Source organism: Uranotaenia lowii, unplaced genomic scaffold, assembly GCF_029784155.1.
Source record: "Uranotaenia lowii strain MFRU-FL unplaced genomic scaffold, ASM2978415v1 HiC_scaffold_1144, whole genome shotgun sequence".
Classification (NCBI taxonomy): domain Eukaryota; kingdom Metazoa; phylum Arthropoda; class Insecta; order Diptera; family Culicidae; genus Uranotaenia; species Uranotaenia lowii.
The window spans coordinates 1-13,121 of NW_026597127.1; the positions used below are offsets into that span (position 1 = coordinate 1).

The following is a 13,121-nucleotide window of genomic DNA, read 5'->3' on the forward strand; positions in this document are numbered from 1 at the left end:
TTCTTGTCCTTGGGAACCACCTGCACGTTGTTGGCGGCGTACCACTCCATGGCCTTTTTACCGTAATGGCAAGATGCCAAATCCGGCCAAAACAGTTCGGAACAACCGTGTTTCTTCAGGAAAGGCAGCAGACGTTTATTCAAACACTCTTTCACGTAAATTTCTTGGTTGGCAGGTACACAGGTACAGATGGCTTGCCAAAACAGATATTTCTTCGCGAACTTTGACAGTTTCATGTGCTTAAAAATATCTGCTACCTTTCCCCTTCCTTTTGCCGTATAAAACTCCTGTCCCGGAAGCTGCTTGTAGTCGGTTTTGACGTAGGTTTCGTCGTCCATTACCACGCAGTCAAACTTCGTCAGCATCGTCGTGTATCATTGCGATTTGGAGTCACTACCTTCTTGTAAGTCGATAGTCTGGCTCGTTTTTTGGCTCGATGCACGGTTGTAGACGATACACCCAGCTTATTTGCGGCATCTCGGAGAGAGAGGTTAGGGATTCGCTTGAAACTACCGGCAACTCTCTTTGTCGTCTCAGCGGCTTCCGGTTTTCGATTTCCCCCCGATCCAGACTTCCTGGCTGTCGACAAACGTTCCCCAAACACTTTAATTACATTTGTAACGGTTGATTTGGCAACTATTAGCGATTTTGCCAGCTTTGCGTGCGAGTAGCTCGGATTTTCACGAGCAAAATTTGATACGTTGCTCTTCTTCCTTGGACGGCATTTTGACAACTGAAGAGTGAATTCCAAAATCAAAATAGGAGCAACATTCTTCACACACACACACCTTCAAAATGAGGGGTGTTCAGGTTTTTTAAATGCAAAAATGAAAGAAATACGTCAAGTTGATATTGACCAAATTTTGACCGTATCAACCTTCATACCATTTCTGAGTTGTCCAACTTTGTAAGGTATTACTCAATGAACTTCAACCCTAAGAATTTAAATTGTCATTTGTCTGGTAGCCCTAGACCCTTCACGTACATTCCGCGAGCCGTGAAATAGCGCTAAGGAAACGCTCGGACCGACCCAGCTCGATGTGCTAGCTGTTTTCAATGTAATTCATAGCAGCAACGCCAGTAGCACACCATTCTAGCTAGATACACAATCGTGAAAACGAAACGTCACGATGAGAGCGAATCTGAACTGGCTGAACTGAATTGCGAATCCCTACATCTCGCCGAATGAATGGCCCGAAGACATTCTCGTTAGTGTGCAAAGTGCGTTTTCCCGAGAACCATCAATATCGTTCACCGTCTCGGAATCGAACCAACCCCGAGAATCGAAACGGCAAGCAATAAGTTTTCCAGAAGCTCACCTTCAATCACTCTTTGTTGCCTCTGCGGCTCTCTACTCCACCCACCCATTCACGATTCACGAAGACGCACGGCGACGACGGTGAAATATTTCGAATGTGAAGTGAAGTTGACTCCTCGAAAGTTAGCGCGAGTGTCCTCCTCCTCCTGCAAAACCTTTTGCAAAACCGTGTGAATCACTCTGAAATGATAAAGCGAAGCACTTTCACAGCTTTTCTTCCACCATCAGCATCATCAGCCAACAACGGCAGAGAATGGGAAGAATCACTTCGGTCATAAAAGTTTGTTTCTTTTACAGCTTTCATGAACCCCATGAGCTCCGCGCATTTTTCCGAGGAAAACCAACGAAAGCAAACATAAATAGCTGCCGCGTATCAAGCAGGAGATCCGGTTAGAGACGACGAAGAAAAAAAAAAGAGTAAAGTAACGTTCCGTTCAAGTTTTTCGGCAGCTATAAAATACCTACTCATAGGACGTAGAGCTGAGACTAAGGTTGCTTGCGGTTTCGTTTCGGATACGGAAAGGTGTGTGTTTTGTTGTTTATTTCTGTGTGGCATTTTTCTCTGGCTCGGAGAAGAAGAAAACGTGGAAAATTCACATACCCACACTTACACAAACAGCTACAAACCATTCGAATCCGAATAGTTGTTGGTGGTCAATGGCTGGGAATGACCGCCAATTACCAACTAAAGTCAACCGGAAGTGCGCGATGATTGATTGAGAAGAAAACTTCGGAGGCCGGTGTCGTTGAACACGTGCGTCTCCACTGTGGGTAGCTAGAAGCGAGAAGACCTTTGCCAAAATATAGTGAATCAGTGTGTTTAGTGTCTACCGTAAGTGAGAAAGTGAAAAAAATAATACCAAAGAAATTGAAGCTCTGAACCGAGAAGATAGATCGTTTACTATTCTTAGTTGGGTTTTGCTGAAATCAGGACCAAAGCGTAGATAATTTGTTAAGGAAATTGCCGGTGGTTGGATTTGTGTGAATGGGTAAATTCAACGATTCCATCGATCATGACACAAATAGCTGCCCGAATTATGTGGATTAAATAGCTGGTAGCACTAATTTATTCCTGCAACATATTATACGGAAAATTCGACAGGCGCAATCTGATTGGAGGTAAATTTAAATGTATATCCTTTCCATTATTGGTTTTTCTATCTAAAACATAACAATAACAACATTTGTAGTGGATCTTAAGATAAAAGTTTGTCATAAAAATGCATTTTTTCAAGGTATCAATAAATTTGGAACGACGTTGATTATATCATTCTGATTAAAAATAAATTGAGGAATTATTGTTTAACCCTCAACCGCATTAGAGTGTCATTTTGACACTATTTCAAGTTTGAATGCTTGTAACTTTTTTCAGAAGCTTCAAAATACAAAAATTTCTTCGGGGTCCCTAAATGAATTCCAAAGTTCTTTAATATTGCATTTTTACTGTTTATATGGACGAACCCTGGAAGCCTGGATAAAAAAAAATCCCTTTTCCGACTTAGAGTGTCATTTTGACACTCCAAAATAAAAATCTATTTAATTCGTTTGAATTATTATGAACTTCATATAAAACTTTTATCAATAGAAACCTTGTAATGTCAGTAAAATATGTTAAGAACATTATATATAGCTAAAGCTTCTAGTTTTCTCTTTATTCAGCATGAAAGAGAAAAAAATCCGAGAAAACATGCCTCAGGAAAACTGCTGTAGTTCATATATTACACGTCCAAAAAAATATTTGCCTTATGCATATGAAAGCTGAAGTTAATGTCTACATCATGAAGTCAAGAAATATTTTTTAATATTTTTTTTAATGAAATGATCACAAAAAGTTCAAAAAAGTGGTCTGAAAAACCAACTTTTCATTTGATTGCCAATACCAAAAATGCGCAATAATCAAGAAATTTTATTTCTAATTCTATTTTCCTACTCATAACCATCACAGAACTCGAAAAAATAATAAACTTCACTGATACAATTCCAAATGTATCAGAATCGAATATTCAAATCATTCCTTTTCTGGTAAGTCATACCATTACCAGAAATGAAAAACAAAGCCAACTTATTGAAAAAAAAAAAATCAAAATTTTAATTTACATGAAAAAAATTGACATCCTGAACTCGAATCTTTTATCAGGGGTGAAATTATGAATCCTATTCGATTCGAGTTACCCGTTTCGAGCTGAACTCGAATCGAACTAGAATCAGTATTACGAATCTCGTTCGAGTTCTAAATTTTAAAGTACTAGATTTCGAGTAAATCGGGTAGTAGATCATCGCGAAGCATTCCATTCGAATCGAGATCGGTAACACCAAAGTTGGTCGAATCGAACGAAACTCGATTGTTTCGAGTTTCATAATCCCGCCCCAGATTTTGACTATCACCTCTAGCTATGGTGATATGGAGTTTTTTTTTATAATAGGTTGCCAGAACTTTTTCAGCACGTGTCCAGTCCGGACAAATCCGGGCAATTTTATATGAAAATCTGAAAAAATCCGAACATTTGATTTCAAAATTGTAACCAAAAATCCGGGCAATATTCGAGCAAATTTTGTCAAAACCCAAAAAATACTCAACAAGAATAAAAAAAAAAAATAGGATGAGAAACTTCTCATCAAACTCATCGACAGATTTTAAATCGTAGTTTTGGCTTCCAAAAAAACATTTCATGATTATTTTTATAAAACTTTCTCAGAAAATTTCATTTAAGAGGCAAACATAAAAAAATACAAAACACATTTTGTTGGTTTGGTTTGCCAAATAAAGTGAATAAATCCAGGCAAAATCCGGGATTTTTTTCAATGAAATCTGGGCAACCAGGCCGGGCCGGACTGTATCTTATTAATTTTGTATAAAATATTCGGGCAAACCCGGAAAAACCGGGCATTCTGGCAACCTTTGTTTATAAGATTTAAATATGCATCAAATTTGAGTAAAATCAAGCATTTATAACTGAAGAAATGGCAAATTTATACGAAAAAAAAAACTGATTCTGAAATTATATACTATACAAATACAATTGAAAACAATATTCACAACACTTATTTTCTTCATACAATGAGAAGGCGACACCATCAGCATCCTCTATCGGACAAAATGGAAGCACTAATTCAAGGAATTCGTCTAACTTGTGGATAGTGTGTATTTCGGACTCGACATGATCAGGGATGCCAGTTATAAAAAATACTATTATTTCTTTCTATTCTTGCACCAGAAAAGTTTTAGTGAATCAAAAAACAAACAAAAAGGGGTTTAATAAAATATCTCTATTCCATACTTGTAAATATTTCTGAGCATAATATGGAGCGGAATAATCACTCTCAATTACCTCCCTTATTTGATTATTTCAAACGATAAATTTTGATCGGCATAAAGTGATTTTTAAGAAAAAGATTTTAAATTCAATCGGTCAGAATAGAAAAGAACTGAAAATTAAGAAAAAAAATATTTACGTAGAAATATCGTTATTTTTTTAAACTAGATGACGAGTTTAGCTTTTAAATTTGGCAACAAATTGGTTTTTTCGACGATTCGTATTAAAAGTTGGGGTTATTATTATTTCATGCTAGATGTTTCTTATAAGTATTTGAAAATTTTCAAACAAATTGGTTTATTATTAAACAAATGAAAAATTGAAGCAAAGTATCAAAGAAATTATTATCGAGGGAAAAAAAAATCAGCACATTCACTTTAAATTAACACGAAAATTGAGTGCTCATTAAACAACATGTGATTTGTTATTAGCAAGAGGGAAAATTTTGTTCCCGCCATGGAATGTGACGAAATTCGATAAAAATGCATCTCAGGTTCCGAATGGCATGTGTGTTGGTTTTTAAATGAAATACTTTTATTATTCATTAAATTTCTACTATGGCAAAACAAATGATAATCCAAAACACAAAAAACTATCTACATACAGTATCGTTCATAATTGTATCGAAACTGGAAGCAGGCGCACTGTCATTTCGGCTTTGAACTTCCATTAATTTTTACTGGTTGTAGAATCCTCTTATTTAATTTTTGGCATTTCGGCGAGTTGTGAAAATTCAAGGTAGAATATTTAGAAAGAACATGAAAGTATTATAGGTGGAAAGATCAAAGCTAGAGCGCTTTGGGTAGAAGAAATTGAATAGTTGGTGAAAATGTGAGCAGGGCTTTTGTTGTGTGAACAGCTTTTGAACTACTTAAGTGATTCTTTGCCGCGCGCCGTTTCAATGTTGATAGGAAGCGATGAAGAAACCCATCGCATTCCTACCCACATTGAAACACGGACGGGTCGAACACATGTGAGATTGTGTCCGACCGGGCAAAAAATCACCCAAGCAGCGCTCACATGTGCTGTTCTATTGCTAAGCCAATTCTATCGATGCGTGCTACTTTTTTAGGTACATCGAATTACTGTATCTCAGGCCACACACACTCAAGGAAGCTCAAATTTTGTGATATAATAATGAGATTATTGATCTATCTTCCGCAGAAAATTTGATCAAAAATATTATCAGAGTAAAAAGTTATGGAAGTTCAAATTTGATGTGACAGTGGGCCTGCTTCCAATTTCTATACAATTATGAACGGTACTGTATAACTAGGAATAACTAATAATTAATCATTTTCATTATCATATGTTATCATATATTACTTTATCTGTATTTAATTTTCGTCTCTTAGCTATTTTTTTTTATTTAGCTTCCGTTAATTTTGATTTGCCGTTTTGTATGACATATTGTAGGTGATGGATCGTTGTTGAAATCTCGAAATGAAGACGGAGATAAAATAAATTTTAAGGAATTCGAAAGGCGCAAATGTTTGAATAGGAATGTGTAGTTTGTTTGTTTACTCGATAAGAGCTAGCAAAAATTCTCAATGCAAAAGTCTTATATCTGCGCTGGCAGATGTGATCTTGAATGCCGTAATTCAATGTATTTTTAGTTTATTAAGAAGTCATAATAAATTCGTCATTTATTACAAATGTTGACCTTAACGTTTTTGAGTCAAATAACATTCCCTTCTAATTCTTTTTTTTTTCAAAACTTTAACTGAATCGATAGTAATATTACAATCACGATGTTAAAGAGTTTGGATAACGTTTTAAAAATTGTCAGAATTTGCGCTGTTAATAATTTATATTCATTCAAAAAGTACTCTTTTTACTTCCGCCTTTTCGATATGCTATGCCACACTTTTAGCTATTGTCAATTGAAAAATCAGGACACCTGGCATCTCTAATCAAAGCTCTGAAAAAATTCACAGTGTAATACTTCCATTTTTGTCGACAGATAGCGCTATTCGTGTCTCCCGTTTTCTCGTTATGTGGTATATAATGGTTTAAGTATATCTGTATTTTGCATAATTCTCTCATGGAACAGTATTTGGGCTGAGGATACCTATTCTTATTTTCAAAAAATAAATGGGTTGAAAAAGTTAAATTCTACATTTTTTTTAATTAAATTTCGATAGAAATCATTTATTGTTTTTTTTTCCGTTTGTACTAAAAAATAAAAAAAAAGTTTTATTTCTTTGAAAAAAATTTCAGAAGCCTGCAATTTATTTGATTTATGCTCTAAAAATATCAAAAACTCAAATTGGTTTAAGACTTCAAAAATTCGTTAATTTTTCGTATTTTAGAAAATGCGGAATAGTAAACAAAAAGAAAATTTCTATAAACTTTTTTCAAAGAAGTCAAAAATACTTCAAAAATTCAAATTCAGGTTCAAATTTCAAATTCAGCTAGAAATAATAACGATGCCAAAAAATCAAAGAAATAACAAATTTATTTCAATAACCATTTTTTACTCCTAGCCATCACAAAAACTTGAAAAATAATAATGAGCAAAATTTTTTGAAAAATTTTAAAATTTTAACAAGAAAAAAACAAGAATGAATTGATTCGGCCATAAGAATCAGTGCATTGAAATAGAATACATTAAATATAACATAACATTAAAAAATACATTAAATTCGAATCCTAAAACAAATATCAAATCAGGTCAAAAATTAATCATGATTGAAAATTGTTTAGCAAATTGCTAATAACACAAGACAAAACAAAAACTCATCAAGGTGCACAGAGCTATTTTGACTAGTTTTGGAGCGCTGATTCCAAATACCCATTTCATTTTTATCTATTTACTAGCTGATCCCGTACGAACTTCGTTTCGCATTTAACTTTAAAACTGATGATTTTGTATTTGGTTTGTATTTGGGACGAATTTTCACCAAAAAATTGCTTAATTTACTAAACAGAATATGCAAGCGACCTATTTGCTTCTCTACCAAACGGAAATTTAAAATAAGAAATTGATTGACTGTCGAAAAAAACACCCGTGTTCGAATTTTTGTCTTTTTCGGATGCATTACAACGAAATTATGTTTTAAATATTTTAAAGGTAATATTAACGGCCGTTTTCTGTCGTCTGATTAAAAATTTTACATCATAAATCCATTGTCAGTTTTGTAAAACACCCGTGAATGAATTTTTGTCTTGATCTCATGTCATGGATAATAAAACAATTATTGCATAAACATTAAACAGTAAATGTGGACGATCCCTTTTTCTGTCGTCTGTCGTCTTTAGAAAGTTTGTTATCAGGAATCAATTCCTCGTCCTGCAAAACTTTCATGTTTAAATTTTTGCCTCGATATGATGCCTAACAACGTAATTATTGCAAAAAAAAAATCGAAAATATTAAGACGAACCCTTTTACTGATTCCTTGTCAAAATTTGACACCGGAAATCAATAACATGTGCTATAAAACTTTCATGTGCGGATTTTCATTATAATCCGATGTATAATCAAGACAATGGGGCTTATTCTGAAAGTCACGTGACGTGATGTGCAAAATTTCACATCGTTGTGCCGACTCCAGAAACCACTCTAGGCTAGAAGTTTCAGCTTAAATGTCCTGTGGTCGATTTTGGGAGCTCATTCATACTAACGTTTCTTCTCTGAAACATTTCCTGGAGTCAGGATAAAGAAGTGAAATTTTGTGATTCACGTCACTCGACTCGCACAAAAACCCCCCATTTAGCAAAAACAGTGAACAGATAATATGGACGACCATTTTTGCCGACTCCTGACTCGAGATTTGAAACCTGAAAAAATGAGCGTTCTTCAAAACTTCTATGTGGAAATTTTCAACTCAATCTAAGGCATAATAACGTCAATGCCGCAAAAAATTGAACATTTTATATGGACGACCCCTTTCGCAGACCTCTGAATGAAAATTCGACCTCTGAAATCAATTACTCGTTCCTTGAAACTCCCTTGTACCAAGTTTCCATCTTAATCCAATGTATTTGACCATTAATATCGCAAAAATAGTGTTAATATGGACGACCCCTTTGGCCGATCTTTAAACCTGAGTTTGAAACCTGGAATCGATGGATCGTTCCTCAAAATACTCAAATTTTCATCAAAAAAAATCTATAAGAACGCCAATATCGCAAAAAAAATTAAAAGTTGATATGGACGACCCCTTTTGCCGACCCCTTCTAAAAATTTGGTAACTGGAATTGATTGTCCGTTCCTTAAAATCCCCGTCTGCAAATTTTCATCTCAATATAATGCATAATAACGCCAATATCGTAAAAACATTAAAAAGTTGATATGGATGACCCCTTTGGTCAACCCCTGACTCTGAATTTAATACCTGTAATCGATTGCTCGTCCCTCAAAACACTCATGTGCAAATTTTCATATCAATTCAATGCATAATAACGTCAATATAGTAAAAACACTGAACATTTCATATGGGCGACCTCTTTTGCCGACCCCTGACACAAAATTCAATACCTGGAATCAATTTCTCATCTCTCAAAACCCCTATGTGCAAATTTTTGTCACAATCCAACGAAAAAGAACGTCAATATCGCGAACACAGTATTTGTCTTGTATGGACGACCCCCTTTAGAAGGGGTCATTCGAAAATCTGAAAAACATTTTTCATCATTCCTGATCCTAATGAGTATCCATGCCAAATTTCAGCTCTCTAGCTCTTAAGATGGCTGAGCCTATAGAGGACAAACAAACAAACAAACAAACAAACAAACAAACAAACAAACAAACAAACAAACAAACAAACAAACAAACAAACAAACAAACAAACAAACAAACAAACAAACAAACAAACAAACAAATAAACAAACAAACAAACAAACAAACAAACAAACAAACAAACAAACAAACAAACAAACAAACAAACAAACAAACAAACAAACAAACAAACAAACAAACAAACAAACAAACAAACAAACAAACAAACAAACAAACAAACAAACAAACAAACAAACAAACAAACAAACAAACAAACAAACAAACAAACAAACAAACAAACAAACAAACAAACAAACAAACAAACAAACAAACAAACAAACAAACAAACAAACAAACAAACAAACAAACAAACAAACAAACAAACAAACAAACAAACAAACAAACAAACAAACAAACAAACAAACAAACAAACAAACAAACAAACAAACAAACAAACAAACAAACAAACAAACAAACAAACAAACAAACAAACAAACAAACAAACAAACAAACAAACAAACAAACAAACAAACAAACAAACAAACAAACAAACAAACAAACAAACAAACAAACAAACAAACAAACAAACAAACAAACAAACAAACAAACAAACAAACAAACAAACAAACAAACAAACAAACAAACAAACAAACAAACAAACAAACAAACAAACAAACAAACAAACAAACAAACAAACAAACAAACAAACAAACAAACAAACAAACAAACAAACAAACAAACAAACAAACAAACAAACAAACAAACAAACAAACAAACAAACAAACAAACAAACAAACAAACAAACAAACAAACAAACAAACAAACAAACAAACAAACAAACAAACAAACAAACAAACAAACAAACAAACAAACAAACAAACAAACCCACAGAAATTGCTTTTTATATATATAGATACTTAAAAATATTATCTGTGCGAACCTCTAAGCATATTTTCGAGTAGGCTTCTACAAAAATTAACTCTCCACTCCTTAATCTTTCATTTGAAGGAGGAGTATCAAAATTCCCAAACATTATGCCATTTTGGGACCTACCATAACTCAGTTTCAACGTTAGATCCATTCATTTACCGTTGGGTTTCATTTCGTTTTGTTTGTAACCAAGGTTGCCAAAATATATCTGTCTAGATGTGAGCTGTTTCTGAAAACTTGTGATGCTGTTTTATGATTTTTATGATGAAGTTTTTTTCTTAGTGTGAAGAAGAAGGTTAGTTTTACTCTTGTGTAAAATTATTTACTGATATTAAATTATACTCGAAAGTCGAGTCAAGTTCTGAAATTTTTGAAAGATAATAAAAATCAAGAAAAAAAACTCTAGGAGAGACTGGAAGGCTTGATCCCATTTTCGTGTTTTGATAACATATTTTTGAGAAGTTTCTAACAGCATGTTATTCAAGTTTCTATGTTCCAAAAATTAAGACGATACTTGATTCCGTAGATGAATTAGAAGTATTTTCATGAAGTAAAAATTAGACCTGATCCCCGTTGTAAAGGAAACCGAAAGTTTTGTCAAAATCAAGCAACATCAAAAGATAAAACCAATGATCACTATGAGTCTTGTGCATTTCTTTTAGATTACGCAAAAACTGTTCTATTGGGGTTTGTTGGAATTCAATCGTCGGTTAATAAAATTCAAGAATGCCGTTAACGAGTAGTATCATGAAAATATTTTATATTTTATGATGTTCTTATCCATATGAATGTGAGCTGAAAATATAATAAAATAATTTTAAAGGACAAGCTTTTAAAAAAAATGATGTTTGATATTTAGTTGGCAACCATCCAAATAACGTTGGACTATTTTAAATTATCTATTTGAAATTTCTTTTCACATGGATTAGATTTTCTAGATATACATACATTTGCTATGTATATTCATTCATGTTTTATTATGAAAACGCACACAAAGATGTTCCAAATAATACATTTAAAATTAATATTTTAAATAAAAATAAAGGTTTTCGGAAAACCCAAATATCTAATCTTTCAATGCGTCGTAATTCTTTTTTGTTTCAGAAAAATAACGATTTGAGTAAAAAAAACTAAAATGGTGTATGGGGACTCACCGGCCAATTTTTTTTAAAACTTTTCCACAAAATGACTATACTTTTAATTTCTGAAAAAAAATTATTCACTTTTTTTTTGTCTTTTAAACATCTTCTATAAACACATCGTGATGAACTATGAAATGGTTTAAAGATATTAAAAAATCTGAAGAAATCTTTCCTAAAGCAGATCTTTTAAAACATACAAATTTTCAAATTTTCATAAGAAAATGTGAAAAAGATAAAGTTTTGAAATTGCCCACAACTCTCACCTAACACCGCCCACAACTAAAAAATAATACATTTTTTAAACAGCTAAAATTGGTGGATAAATTATAAAAAATAAGTAGTAAACTTGTTTTTTTTTATTTCATTGAAATTATTTAACAATAAAGTGGCCAAAACCCCTTTTTTGCAATCAAAACGTAGTTAAAATTTTGTGTCAGAGTAATTTATTTCTGAAGTCGAAAGATTTTTTCATAATGAACAATTTTAAAAGTAACTTCCTCATGTCCAACCATTTTCTTTATCTAATTAGAAGTCCAGCCATCAGCCGTGAGCAAATAATGAACCAAACGCTTCCTCATTCAGCAAATGATTTCCATAGTCGTAGCCATGAACGATTTCGTCATTGAAAATCTAATTTAGCCTGTTCCTAATTTGCGTTTCGTGTTTTTGGTGTTTTCTTTCAGCCGCCGCCGACGACGACTGGTTCTCGACTTAATCCCTTCTTCATATTCTTCGGGGCCATAACAACGGTCGGTCTGGAGAAGGAGTCAAACAGGAGAGAAGTATAGATATCCAGTAAACGGAATTGGGTGGTGAAAAACCCATAAGGAAGAAGTGATCCCGTTTGGTGGCGAACCCTTTTGGCGGAGTGGTTTGAGGGAAGAGGGGTTATTTTTTCCGCTTAAAATGTAAAGTGAAAAGTGATTTCCTTTGAAGGTTATTCTTGTGTTGTAGAAGGAAAGTGCCAGAAAATTGGGGCTAAGGCTCGAGCAGCTTCGACAACGACGAGAAAGGTGTAAACAAGTGTGAGCTAAAAGAAGCTAATATTCGTTATCTTTAGTTTGCGGTCGGTGGAAATTGAGAAAGAAAGCTGTGGAAAAGTTTTTCCTTTCCTGTTTGAGAATAGCGCAAATCTGCCGAAAAAAGTGAAGAGAAGCTAATCAAATATTTATAAAACCACTCTGTGAAAATATTTCTTCGGAGCTCTCGGGGCATTTGAGGAGGTTTTTTTTTGTTAAAATAAAAAGCGAAGGTTTCTGGGGAGAAGCAGAGCAGAAAGAGCGAGTGCGCCCAAAGGAAATTACGCATGGGATTAAAATTGAAGAGCGGTTTCATCGGAAGTGGAAAGCCAGAGCAGGGAAGTGATTGACCACAGGTGCTGCGTGAAAAGCGTCAGGCTGAGGTTAACCGCAACCGGGTCGTTCGCACTTTACTGAGAAAGTTAAATTGATGAAATAATAGGAAATTTCGTGCCGCAGTGGGTGGCAAAAAGGGTGGGCAGAAAAGTGCATCCGGTAGAACGGTGTTGACGGCAAGTTTTCCCAGCCCAAGACCGATTCGGCGAAGACGAAAGCATCTTCGTAGCGCCCAGTAGTTGCAGAGGAGCCAAGGATTTATCAACACATCCCGGGATTCGGAAAAGCAGCAGGAAAGCCGAGAGAGCAGCCTATCAAAATGTATGAGATATCTGATTAACT

The 13,121-nt window shown here is 34.2% G+C and overlaps 1 long non-coding RNA gene across 1 annotated transcript; it reads left to right on the forward strand.

Annotated features, from left to right (window-relative positions):
• The first annotated feature begins 1,229 nt into the window (after window positions 1-1,229).
• Window positions 1,230-12,656, forward strand: LOC129759156 (uncharacterized). The gene is made up of 2 exons (XR_008740133.1): window positions 1,230-2,437; window positions 12,108-12,656. It is a non-coding gene; the product is annotated as an uncharacterized LOC129759156 (long non-coding RNA).
• The last annotated feature ends 465 nt before the right edge of the window (window positions 12,657-13,121 follow it).